We start from the raw sequence: 12,322 nt of genomic DNA on the forward strand, positions 1-12,322 counted from the left end.
CCCTTCCCACCACCTTTTTCCCTTTGGTAATGATAAGTGTGTTTTCTAAGTCTGTGAGCCCGCTTCTACTCTGTAAATGAGTTCATTTGTATCATTTATTTTAGGTTCTTCATATAAGCGATGCCACATGGTATTTGTCTTTCTCTGTGTGACTTGCTTCACTCAGCATGATAATCTCTAGGTCCAACTGTGTTGCTGCAGGTGGCATTATTTCATTCTCTTCCATGGCTGAGTAATATTCCATTGTATACATTTACCACATCTCATCCATTCCTCTATCAATGGACATTTAGGATGTTTCCATGTCTTGGCTGCGGCTTCTTGGATGGCTCGGTGGCTAAAGAATCTGCCTGTAATGCAGGAGATGCAGGAGGCCCATGTTCAATCCCTGGGTTGGGAAGATCCCCCTGGAGGAGGGCATGGCAACCCTCTCCAATATCCTTGCCTGGAGAATACCATGGACAGAGGAGACTGGAGGGCTATGGTCCACAGGGTCACAAAGAGTCAAACACAGCTGAAGTGACTGAGTGTGCATGCATGTTTCAGCTATTGTGAATAGTGCTACAGTGAATCTTGGGGCATATGTATCCTTTTAAACCATGGTTTTCTTCTGATATGTGCCCAGGAGTGGGATTACTGGGTCACTGATGGCTCTGTTTTTAGTTTTTGAGGAAACCTCCATACTGATCTCCATAGTTCTGTACCAATTTACATTCCCACCAACAGTGTAGGAGGGTTCCCTTTTCTCCACACTGTCTCCAGCATTTATTGTCTGTAGACTTTTTGATGATGGCCATCTGATTGTGTGAGGTGATGTCTCATCATAGTTTTCACCAGCATTTCTCTAATAATTATTGATGTTGATGATCTTCTCATGTGCCTGTTGGCCACCTGTACATCTTCTTTGGAGAGCTGGCTATTTAGGTTTTCTACCCATTTTTTGATTGGGTTCCTTGCTTTTTTGATATTGACCAGCATGAGCTGTTTGTGCATTTTGAAGGTTAATCCCTTTCTGGTTGCATCGTTTACAAATATTTCTTCCCATTCTGTGGGTTGTCTTTTCCTTTTGTTTATGATTTCCTTTGCTGTGCAGAAGCTTTTGAGTTTAATTAGGTCCCATTTGTTTATTTTTCTTTTTATTTCCATGACTGCAGGAGATGGATAGAAAATGATATTGTTGCGATTTATGTCAAAGAGTGTTCTGCCTAGGTTTTCCTCTGATTTCTCGCTACCTTAAGGCTCTTCTTTACCTGCGGTGGGTGGTTCCCTCCACAGGCCCGTTGGCACCAAACCCTCAGATGCTGAACCTACAGGTCCTTGCCCTCCATGGCAGAAGACACAACCCTCAGGATTGTAGACGCATTTGCTCCCTGGCTGATGCAGCCCCCGTGCCCTCCTCCCTGTTCCTTGTACACATCAAGAGTCCTCCCATCGCCTCAGGACCTTTGCATGTACAGTGGTGTCTGCCTATCCCTCCAGATAACCACATGCTGGCTTTCTCACCTCTTTCAGGTACTCAAATATCTCTTTAGCAGAGTAGCCTCCCCACACAACCCAAGTTAAAATCTCAACCCTTTCCCCAACCTGGTTCTCCCAAACCCCTTCACATATTTTAATTTTGTCTGTGGCGCAAATACCACCATGGACCCAACATCGTCTGCATTTATTTGTTTATTATCCGCCTCTCCCCCAAAGAGGAGGGATTGTGTCTGTGTTTATCTAAGCCCCGTGGGAGCGTGACAGCTACTGACACTGGAAGATACTCTGTCAGTGACTAAGTCTCTAACTGTAGAAGAGGAATTTTCTCCTGGAAAGTCAAGGAGAGCAGGGGAAAGAACCAGGATCTACAATCAGAAGGTGGAGTCCAGGCTTTACCCCTTATTACTTGGGGGCATCAGCAAAGTTCTATAACTTCTCCTCCTTCATCTATAAAGTGAGATAAAATCTCACCCCATCCTACATAGGATGGATTGTGATGACTTATAAAGGGTGCGTGCGCGCTCAGTTGCTCAGTCATGTCTGACTCTTTGCAACCCCAGGGACTGTAGCCTGCCAGGCTCCTCTGACCATGTGATTTCCTAGCAAGAATACTGGAGTAGGTTGCCATTTTCTTCTCCAGGGTATCTTCCTGACCCAGAGAGCAAACCAGCATCTCCTGTATCTCCTACACTGGCCAGTGGACTCCTTACCACTGAGCCACCCAGGAAGCCCAACTTGTAAACAGGCCATCTGTAAACAACAAATAAAAACTAGATGTATTTGTTTCTCAGTTTTCATTTTTTGATGCTGATGTATTTTTAGTTAGATGAAACTGTCACTGGGACTGCTTTGCTGTCATCTCCAAGTGTAATGGCCAGGGGCCCTCACTGGCTCCAGGGTCAGACAAATATAAGATGATTCCAGGCTCCATGGTTAACTAGCCCTGTGACCTTGGGCTGGTTAACTCGCTTCAAAACAGATCGAAGATAATAATAGTAGCTGATTCATAGGTTTAATGTGAACAATGTGTGCAATAATGCACGTGAAACTCTTAACAGATGTTTAGGGTTAATATTTTTATTGACTAAAGTGGTTTCTCTTTCTAAGGGAGGTAATTCTCTGTTGGAAACCTATTTCTTTTTTTAAATACAAATGGAAAGAGGCCTTCTTGAAAGTGTTTTTCCTTTTTGAAACACGATCTCTTGTGTTGGGTGATGGCGTAAATGCTTAAGTTTATGTTACAAGATACTGATAGCAAAAGTATAGCTCTTAACTCAATTTTTGTCTTTTAATAAAATTTAGAAATAAGCTACCCTTGCTCTTGATTTTATATATGTACGTATATTTACCATGGTCAGGCTTGAACTCGTGGGCACATCAGCTCAGTGATTTGTAATTTCTCCTGTGGAAAGTAGTATTATTGTGTTTATGTTTATAATCTTCCTGAGCTGGGAACTCTCATTTTGCCAACTCTGGATATGACTCAACAGTGAATACTAATCAACATGTTTCTCTTTGAGCCCAGAGACTGGTGAACGTCAGGATGTCCTCAACAAGACAGAAGGGGGAAGAAGGGAATTAACCTTAACTTGATGCCTTTTCTGGGCCAGGCCTGGCAGCGTCTCTTCATTACAGCACCTAATCTCATTCTCACACCAGATCTTTGAGAGAAACGACACCATCCTTGATGGAGAAATGAGAAAATAAAGTCACACTAAAGTCAAGTAAGTGGTCCACAGAGCTAGTAAAAGCCAGAATCCAAATTCTGACAAGTAGGAGATTGGCTCACCCATTTGGCAAGCACTTATTTGGTATCCATCATACACCAGGCACTGTTCTAGACAGTGGGAGGAAAGCAACAAGAAAACACGGCATTTGCCTTCATGGAAGGTGTATTCTAGTGCAGAAGTACAGATAAACACACCCACATACTGTAGACAGAGATATAGCTCTAGGTGTCAATGTGGACCTAGATAGATACCTGGTTATGGGTACAGGCATATAGCTGTGGGTATGGACATAAATAGGGCTTCCTTGTTGGCTTAGACGGTAAAAAATCCACCTGCAATGCAGGAGAGCAGGGTTCGATCCCTGAGTTGGGAAAATCCCCTAGGAGAAGGGAATGGCTATCCACTCCAGTATTCTTGCCTGGAGAATCCCAGGGACAAAGGAGCCTGGTGGGCTACAGTCCATGGGATCACAAAGAATCAGACATGAACAGCTGAGCGACTAACACTTTCACTTTGGATATAAATAGAGAGACCTAGAGAGAGACAGGTGGTCGTGAGGGAGCGCTCAGGGGAAGAGCATGATGAAACGTGTTTCAGGCTGCAATGGGGAAGGCCTTTCAGGAGAAATGCCAAAAAGACCCGAGTGATGAACAAGGTGACTTAAGAATCAGGCTGGGTGCTGCACACAGAACGGACTGTAGGGGGCGGTCGCGCCAGCAGTGTGGAGGTTACTGCCTGGTTCCCAGGAGGAGGGCAGGTCCCACGGCGTGGGAGTCACACCAGCACCAAGGAGCGGCCCCTCGTGAGTCACACTAGAAGTCACACCAGGGTCCCCTAAGGAACTTAAAGGCAGCACTTTTACAGAAGATTCATTTACCTAAAGGGTGTGTAGACACCAGCATGGAATGTAACCCAACACCTGGCTTTCCCAAGTTATCACAACAGTGATAAAATGGTATAAAAACAACAGATTCTGTGTTACAATCCACTCAAAAATTACAAGGGATCTAAGGGTCTCAGGTGAATTGCATTCATTATGCAATTATGAAAGCACAGCCACTGAAAGTGTAGGCCCTTTCGCCTCTCCCAGCCTGGTGGCCATCCTGTTTTGCAAACAGAGAGGATCTTACCCAGGATCTCTGAGCCATCCAGCTAGGAATGACACCTACACCTGCTTACAGCCAGAAGTGCTTCCATTCGTTATTTCATATTTATGCACATAAAAGTGGAAGATGATTTATCTCTTCATTGAAAGAATGGCCACAATCAGATTTGTGGTTGCGGGGGGCGGGGGGGGGTGGGGCAGGGCCGGGGGGGAGATAAAAGTGGTAAAAAGGCACAAACTCCTAGTTATAAGATAAATACAGAATAAGTATGTGATGTACACCATGATAAATATAATTAACACCACTGTATGTTATGGGTGAAAATTGTTAAAAGGGTAAATCCTAAGAGTTCTCATCACAAGGAAAAAAATCTATTTCTTTAATTTTAGATCTATGTAAGATGATGGTGGCTCAGACGGTAAAAGCATCTGCCTGCAATGCTGGAGACCCAGGTTCGATCCCTGGGTCAGGAAGATGCCCTGGAGAAGGAAATGGCAACCCACTCCAGTACTCTTGCCTGGAAAATTCCATGGATGGAGGAGCCTGGTGGGCTACAGTCCATGGGGCCGCAGAGTCGGACACGACTGAGCAACTTCACTTTGTTTTCTTTCTTTCTAAGATAATGGATGGTCGCTAAACTTCTTGTGATAATCATTTCTTGTTGTATGTAAGTCCATTTATTATGCTGTTCACCTTAAACATATAGTGCGGGGTGTCCACTGTTGTGTGTCTGCTCGGTTATGCTGACTCTTTGTGACCCTGTGGACTGTAGCCTGCCAGGCTCCTCTCTCCATGGGGCTCTCTAGGCAAAAATACTAGAGTGGGTTGACATTTCCTATTCCAGGGGATCTTCCTGACTCAGGGATTGAATGCACATCTCCTTTGTCTCCTGCATCAGCAAGCTAATTCTTTACCACTGGGCCACCTGGGAAGTGTATCCATTATATCTCAACAAAAATGGAAGGGAGAAAAATAGATGACCACAGTTCTTAAACATGTATCTCCACCTTTCCTAACACTAAGCCTAACTTTTTTTTTCCCCCCTACAAAACGTGAGACCTTAGTTCTCTGACCAAGGATCAAACCCCTGCCCCTTACAGCAGAAGGGAGTCCTAACTACTGGACCATTAGGCAAGTCCCTTACCACTCACTTTTGATGAAGTTCCCCTCAGGTAGACACAGACTATAGCAGCTAGTCAGGGTATTCAGAGGCAGAGGGAAAGCTCTTTATCAGAGGTTCTGACTACAGAAAATGTAGAAAGAAATCTTTAACGACTTCCAAAAGCACACCCTGGTAATTTACTTTGGTCTTGCTTTGTTCTTGCTTTTTTATTATTGTTGTTTTTGTTTGTTTGTTTTAACAACTTCAGACTAGAAGATTTGGGTATTTGGGGGTTTGTTTGCTTTTCAGTTAGAATTCAGAAAATCACCTTTCTTACCTCGAAGAGGAGCACAGAATGCATCACAGACCGAGTTCAGCCAGAAGTGAAATTTGAGAGTTTCCTCAAATGCTTCGTTATGTTCTACAGAAACGACACACCCTCAGTTACAGCAAAATAAGCACAACCTCTAATGTCATGCATGTTAATAAAAATTTTGGAGAGATCACAGGAAAGTTTATGGTGTGTTCTTTAAACGAGGGTAATTTGCTGATTGGTCAGTAATTACAAGATCTTGGACCTTGCTGAATTCATCAGCCATGTCCTACATAAGCACTGTCTTTTGCATCTAGAGTAATATGGAGAGGGGAGTTGGGATGGGGGGAGGATTAAGAGCCAATAAACAAGGATGCATAAAAGCCCCAGAATGTTTCTTAATGCCAGACCCCAAAAGTCAGAAGGCAAAAAATACATGCACTCATATATGTGTACAAAAGCATATACATAGGTGTGTGTCTAAAATAGCTACAGCATTAGATTAGACATGCTGACCCCATTGACTGCATTCTGAAGAGCACTAGAAAAAGAACTGGGCAGCATTTCTATTTTTGCATCTGCTTCTAGAAAATTCTCCGATCTCAGGCAGGGCAACCCTCTCTCTCTGGGCCCCATTTTCCACAACCATTAAAGAAAGAGATGGCTTTCTCTGATCACTAAGGTCTTCCTTTGAAAATGTTTTTGACCCCAGGGCTGTGTTTAGAACTCATGAAGCAAGAAATCAGCCACTTTTAAAGAATTGCTACTCTGACCTAGAAATGTTCCACGGTTTGTCCTCTGTTCTCCCTTTGGAGAAGAAATTTAAATAAAAATGAAAGGAACCGCCACTGTTTTTCTAAGCACGGTGTGTAATGAGGGGAGTGATTATCTGGGCAAAAAGAACAGCTCATTCCTCAATTTTTAAAATTAGCACTTCTCCTCCCTCTAGTGGAAATGTCATGCATTTGCTGTAAACTAAATGGACATCCTTGGAGTTGCTGATGGACAGGGAAGCCTGGCATGCTACAGTCCATGGGGTCGCAGAGTGTCTGTACATGATGAGAAACTGAACTGAACTGAAAAGGACTTAAGTGTTCATCAAACAAAATAGAGAAGAGTTAGCATGAATGAGTCGTAATATGGGATCAAACTAAACTCAATTTGTTACAATGCTTTCCTACACAAATATCTTAAATATTCTACTTGTTTAAAAACTTCAAGATTAAAAATGAAAACCTGCAAAGTACATTTAGACACACAATCTGCAAATGAAATAAGCAGGTCCAAATTAGATGTTTTGTACTTAATTTACGCTTTGTATTTAATTTTCTGGTAGTCACGTATGGATGTGAGAGTTGGACCACAAAGAAGACTGAGCACCAAAGAATTGATGCTTTTGAACTCTAGTGCTGGAGAAGACTCTTGAGAGTCCTTTGGACAGCAAGGAGATCCAACCAGCCAATCAACCCTGAATATTCATTGGAAGGACTGATGCTAAATACTTTGCCCACCTGAGACAAAGAGCTGACTCATGGAAAAGACCCTGATGCTGGGAAAGATAGAAGGCAAGAGGAGAAGGGGGCGACAGAGAATGAGATGGCTGGATGGCATCACCGACTCAACGGACACGAGTTTGCACAAACTCAAGGAGATGGTGACGGACAGGGAAGCCTGGTGTGCTGCAGTCAGTCCATGGGGTCGCAAAGAGTCAGACACAGCTGAGCGACTGAACAACAATTTAATTTATACCCTCAAAAATGCTAAAATCAGTTCACTTATGAAAATTACTGAGTCAAAGCAGTCACTGAATGGGACAAGCCCTAAGGAAGGAGAGTTATAAGACAGAGTGTTTGGGCAAGAATTGTCCATTTCAACTCAGTTTAATGCATAGGTACTTATTCTATGTATCTTGTATCTTTCTGGAACCTTTCTTGACTCCCCAGGCAAAGTAAACTGTCCCATGACTTGTAAGCACCTCCTGCAGCCACAGGAAGTATATCAACAGTGGTTCGTGGGCGCGTTCAGATTTCCACCTGGACAAGGCACTCCTTATGTGCCTCCTTCTCATGGCTGGAGAGGAATCAAGTGACATCACTGGAGAGACTTCGACTTCAAACAGTGAAAGTGAAAGTCATTCAGTCATGTCTGACTCTTTGTGACTCCATGAACTATACAGTCCATGGAATTCTCCAGGCCAGAATACTGGAGCGGGTAGCCTTTCCCTTCCCTTCTCCAGGGGATCTTCCCAACCCAGGAATCAAACCCAGGTCTCCCACATTGCAGATGGATTCTTTGCCAGCTGAGCCACCAGGGAAGCCCAAGAATCCTGGAGTGGGTAGCCTATCCTTTCTTCAGGGAATCTTCCCGACCCAGGAATTGAACCAGGGTCTCCTTCATTGCAGGCAGATTCTTTACCAACTGAGCTATGAGGGAAGCCCACGACTTCAAAGGCACCCACATTCAATTGCCTCAAAACCACTGTGCTAAAAAGTTCATTTTTCCTTAAGGTAAAATCAACTAATACTATGCTTGCTGAATTCAGCCTGCGAGTCAGTCTGACCAGAGCCCTGGTTGGTCCTCTTTCTCCAGGGAAGAGTTGTAGTAAGGTCTGCACTTTAAAGACTGCAGAAGGTGAAGGACGATCACTCAGGAGTTTGGTTGAGGATCTAAAGCAATAACTCCCAAGACGGAAGCTTCACTCAATGAGACCAGTGGCTACACAAACAGTTGCTGACCTTTCACATAGTCATAAGCACTGCCAGGCATTACCAGAACCTGAGGGGAGCCTCTTGCCTGGAAAGGGCAAACAAAACAAGCAAAGTAACTTCAATGTCCATGGACAGATGGACAGATAAAGACGTGGTCTCTACAGACAGTGGAATACTACTCAGTCACAGAGAAGAATGAGATAAGGCAATCAGCAACACGGATGGTCTTGGAGATGATCAGACTAAGTGAAGAAAGACAGAGAAGGAAAAATACCATGTGAGATCACTTACGTGTGGAATCTTAAAAAATGACGCAAATGAACTTATTTACAAAACAACAACAGACTCAAAGACATTGAACACCAAGGTAGGGTTACCAAAGGGCGAAAGGGTGGGGAAGGGATAAATTAGGAATTTGGGATTAACAGATACCTACTACTGTATATAAAATAGATAACCAACAAGGATCTACTGTAAGCACAGGGAACTATTTTCAATATCTTGTAACAACTGATAATGGGTAAGAATCTGAAATATATATATATTTTAGTAGTAGTTTAGTCGCTAAGTCATGTCCGACTCTTTGTGATTCCATGGATGGTAGCTCACCAGGCTCTTCTGTCCATGGGGATTGTTCAGGCAAGAATACTGGAGCGGGCTGCCATTCCCTTCTCCAGGGGATCTTCCCAACCCAGGGTTTGAACCCGGGTCTCCTGCACTGCAGGCAGATGCTTTACCAACTGAGCTATGAGGGAAGCCATATATATATCAGTTCAGTTCGGTCACTCAGTCATGTCCGACTCTTTGCAACCCCATGAACCGCAGTATACCAGGCCTTCCTGTCCACCACCAACTCCCAGAGTTTACTCAAACTCATGTCCATTGAGTCAGTGATGCCATCCATCCATTTCATCCTCTGTTGTCCCCTTCTCCTCCTGCCCTCAAATCTTTTCCAGCATCAGGGTCTTTTCAAATGAGTCAGCTCTTCGCATCAGGTGGCCAAAGGATTGGAGTTTCAGCTTCAACATCAGTCCTTCCAATGAACACCCAGGACTGATCTCCTTTAGGATGGACTGGTTGGATCTCCTTGCAGTCCAAGGGACTCTCAAGAGTCTTCTCCAACACCACAGTTCAAAAGCATCAATTCTTTGGTGCTCAGCTTTCTTTATAGTCCACACGCACATATATAATATATATATACCTGAGAGATGGACAGCTTCCTGCCCTATCAGTGTCAAAGGTGTCAGAGCCATCAGTGACTGCAGCCCTCCGGTGCAAGCTGGTGAGCCCTGAGGGCACTCAGGAAGGACCCTCAGACTTCAGCCACTCCCGCCGGGGAGCCCCAAGGGAGACAAGATGTGAAAATCGAGGAAGGAATACTGGCCCCTGATGGATGAGATGCAAATAAAAGAAATCATTGCAGTGAACCCAGAATCCTGCATCTTCCCAGACATAGGATAGCACTGAATTCTTGGCTGCTCTCGGGCACTCCCATTCAATCGTGAATCTGAAGACACCCTGAGAGGATATAGGCCCTGGGGAGGAAGCTCCAAGGCCTTGAACCCAGAGCTGGAAGAGGACTGCAGGGCTGGATGGGAGACAAACGCTCCAGAGACCTGAGCGCCAAGGAGACCTACACTGAGGCCAGGTTCCTCAGAAACAGCCACAAAAAACAAATCTCAATCACCCACATGGACGGGGCATTCCTCTTCCAACTAGAGAGAGGATGCTGTGACTCTCACCCACCCTTCCCCTGCCCCAGCTTTGCTGAAATGACACTTCTGGCCCCAGGCACCCAGATGCCATCCTGGGGAGAGGCCAGCGTGGTGGGTCTTTGAAGACAGAAATTGGAGCCGCTGAGCTTCTCTCTAAAAAAGAGCCCACGTTACCTAAGGGGGATGTTAAGAGATCAAATGCTAGGGAGATTGAAACTTGATAGGACTAAAGACTTTTATGTCTAGTAACCAGTTATGCTGCTGGTGAAAAAGACCAGATTATTTTTAGGCATCATAAAAAAACAGTGTCTCCACCTAGTTGTAGATCTCAGCAGCAGGCTGAATGAATTTCATAAAGTTACTATGCTTTTAAAGTGAGAGAAAGAAAAAAAAAAGCTTTCCCGGGGCAGGGGGGTGGGGTGGTGGTCGTGGGAAGGCCAACCACCATTTCTCTTCTTCCTCTTCATTCTAAGAAAATAAGTATATGAACAAGGCTGCATTTACAGAGGGCTTCCCAGGTGGCTCAGTGGTAAAGAATCCACCTGCCAATGCAGGAAACCCAGGTTCCACCCCTGGGTTGGGAATATCCCCTGGAGAAGGAAATGGCCACCCACTCCAGTATTCTTGCCTGGAGAAATCCCATGGACAGAAGAGCCTGGTGAGCTACAGTCCATAAGGTCACACAGAGTCGGGCATGACTGAGTGACTGAGCATGCATTTACAGAGCCCTGAAGAGTAAATGCATTTGCTTGGGGATATATATGTCCATGTGAGGCACAGCTTAGTGTCTGACTCCTGGGTTCAAAATTTAAAGAAAATCAAGTTTGAATGGGAAGCAAACCAAAGACATAAAGACCCTTATCTCCTAGCACCCATGAAGCCATACTGCTGCTCAGCACAGAATTTCCATTCTGAATCAGCTAACCTTGCTTATAATCAAAAGGGTTTTAGCTATACCTTCATTTTTGCTGAAATTTCAATCATGGGCAATCTCTGGGGGGCGGAAAAGTATTTTTGATATTTACATCTTAGGTGCAAGAAAACTTTTTTAGGATTTTTTTTTAATGTGGACCCCTTTTAAAGTCTTTATTAAATTTGTTATAATGTTGCCTCTATTTTATATTTTGTTTTTTTGGCTGGAGGTATGTGGGATCTTAGCTTACTAAGCAGGGATCAAACCCACACTTCCTGCATCGGAGGCCAAAGTCTTAACCACTGGACCACCAGAGAAGTCTCTTGGTGCATCCTGCTTAGCATTTCAGTAAAGGATTGACCCTAGTGTATTCAGTCAATACCAGGACTTCCCAGGTGGCTCAGAGGTAAGGAATCTGCCTCCCAATGCAGGAGACCTGGGTTCACTCCCTGGCTTAGGAAGATTACCTGGAGAAGGAAATGGCAACCCCCTCCCAGTGTTCTTGCCTGAGAAATCCCATGGACAGAGGAGCCTGGTGGGCTACAGTCCATGGGGTCACAAAAGACTTGGACATGACTGAGCAACTAAACAATAATTTAATCAATGCACATTATACGTAAGCACACATTATTCGTACAGGCACACAAATGTTTGATAGCATTACACCCACAGGAGAACTTCTCTCAGAATCATAGTCGAGCCTCTCAAACCCTGCCACTGTTTTATCAGCTAAGTTTATGTAATATTCTAAATCCTTGGTTGTCATTTCAACATTCTTTATAGTATCTTCACCAGGAGTAGAGTCCATCTCAAAAAAGCACTTCCTTTGCTCACCCATTAGAAAAAAACTCTTAATCCATTAAAGTTTTATCATAAGATTGCAGTAATTCAGCCACATCTTCAAGCTTCACTTCTGATTATAATTCTTTTTCTGTTTCCACCACACTGCAGTTCCTTCCTCCTCATGAATGTTGTTTTTAAAAAACATTTTTTGGTGCACTGGGAAGACCCAGAGGGATCGGGTAGAGAGGGAGGTGGGAGGGGGGATCGGGATGGGGAATACATGTAACTCCATGGCTGATTCATGTCAATGTATGACAAAACCCACTACAATATTGTAAAGTAATTAGCCTCCAACTAATAAAAATAAATGAAAAAAATAAAATAAAATAAATAAATTAATTAAAAACATTTATTTATTTATTTATATACTTGGGTGCATCTGGTCTTAGCTGTGGCATGCAGGATCTTCATTG

This window comes from Cervus elaphus, chromosome 11 (genome assembly GCF_910594005.1).
Source record: "Cervus elaphus chromosome 11, mCerEla1.1, whole genome shotgun sequence".
Lineage (NCBI taxonomy): Eukaryota > Metazoa > Chordata > Mammalia > Artiodactyla > Cervidae > Cervus > Cervus elaphus.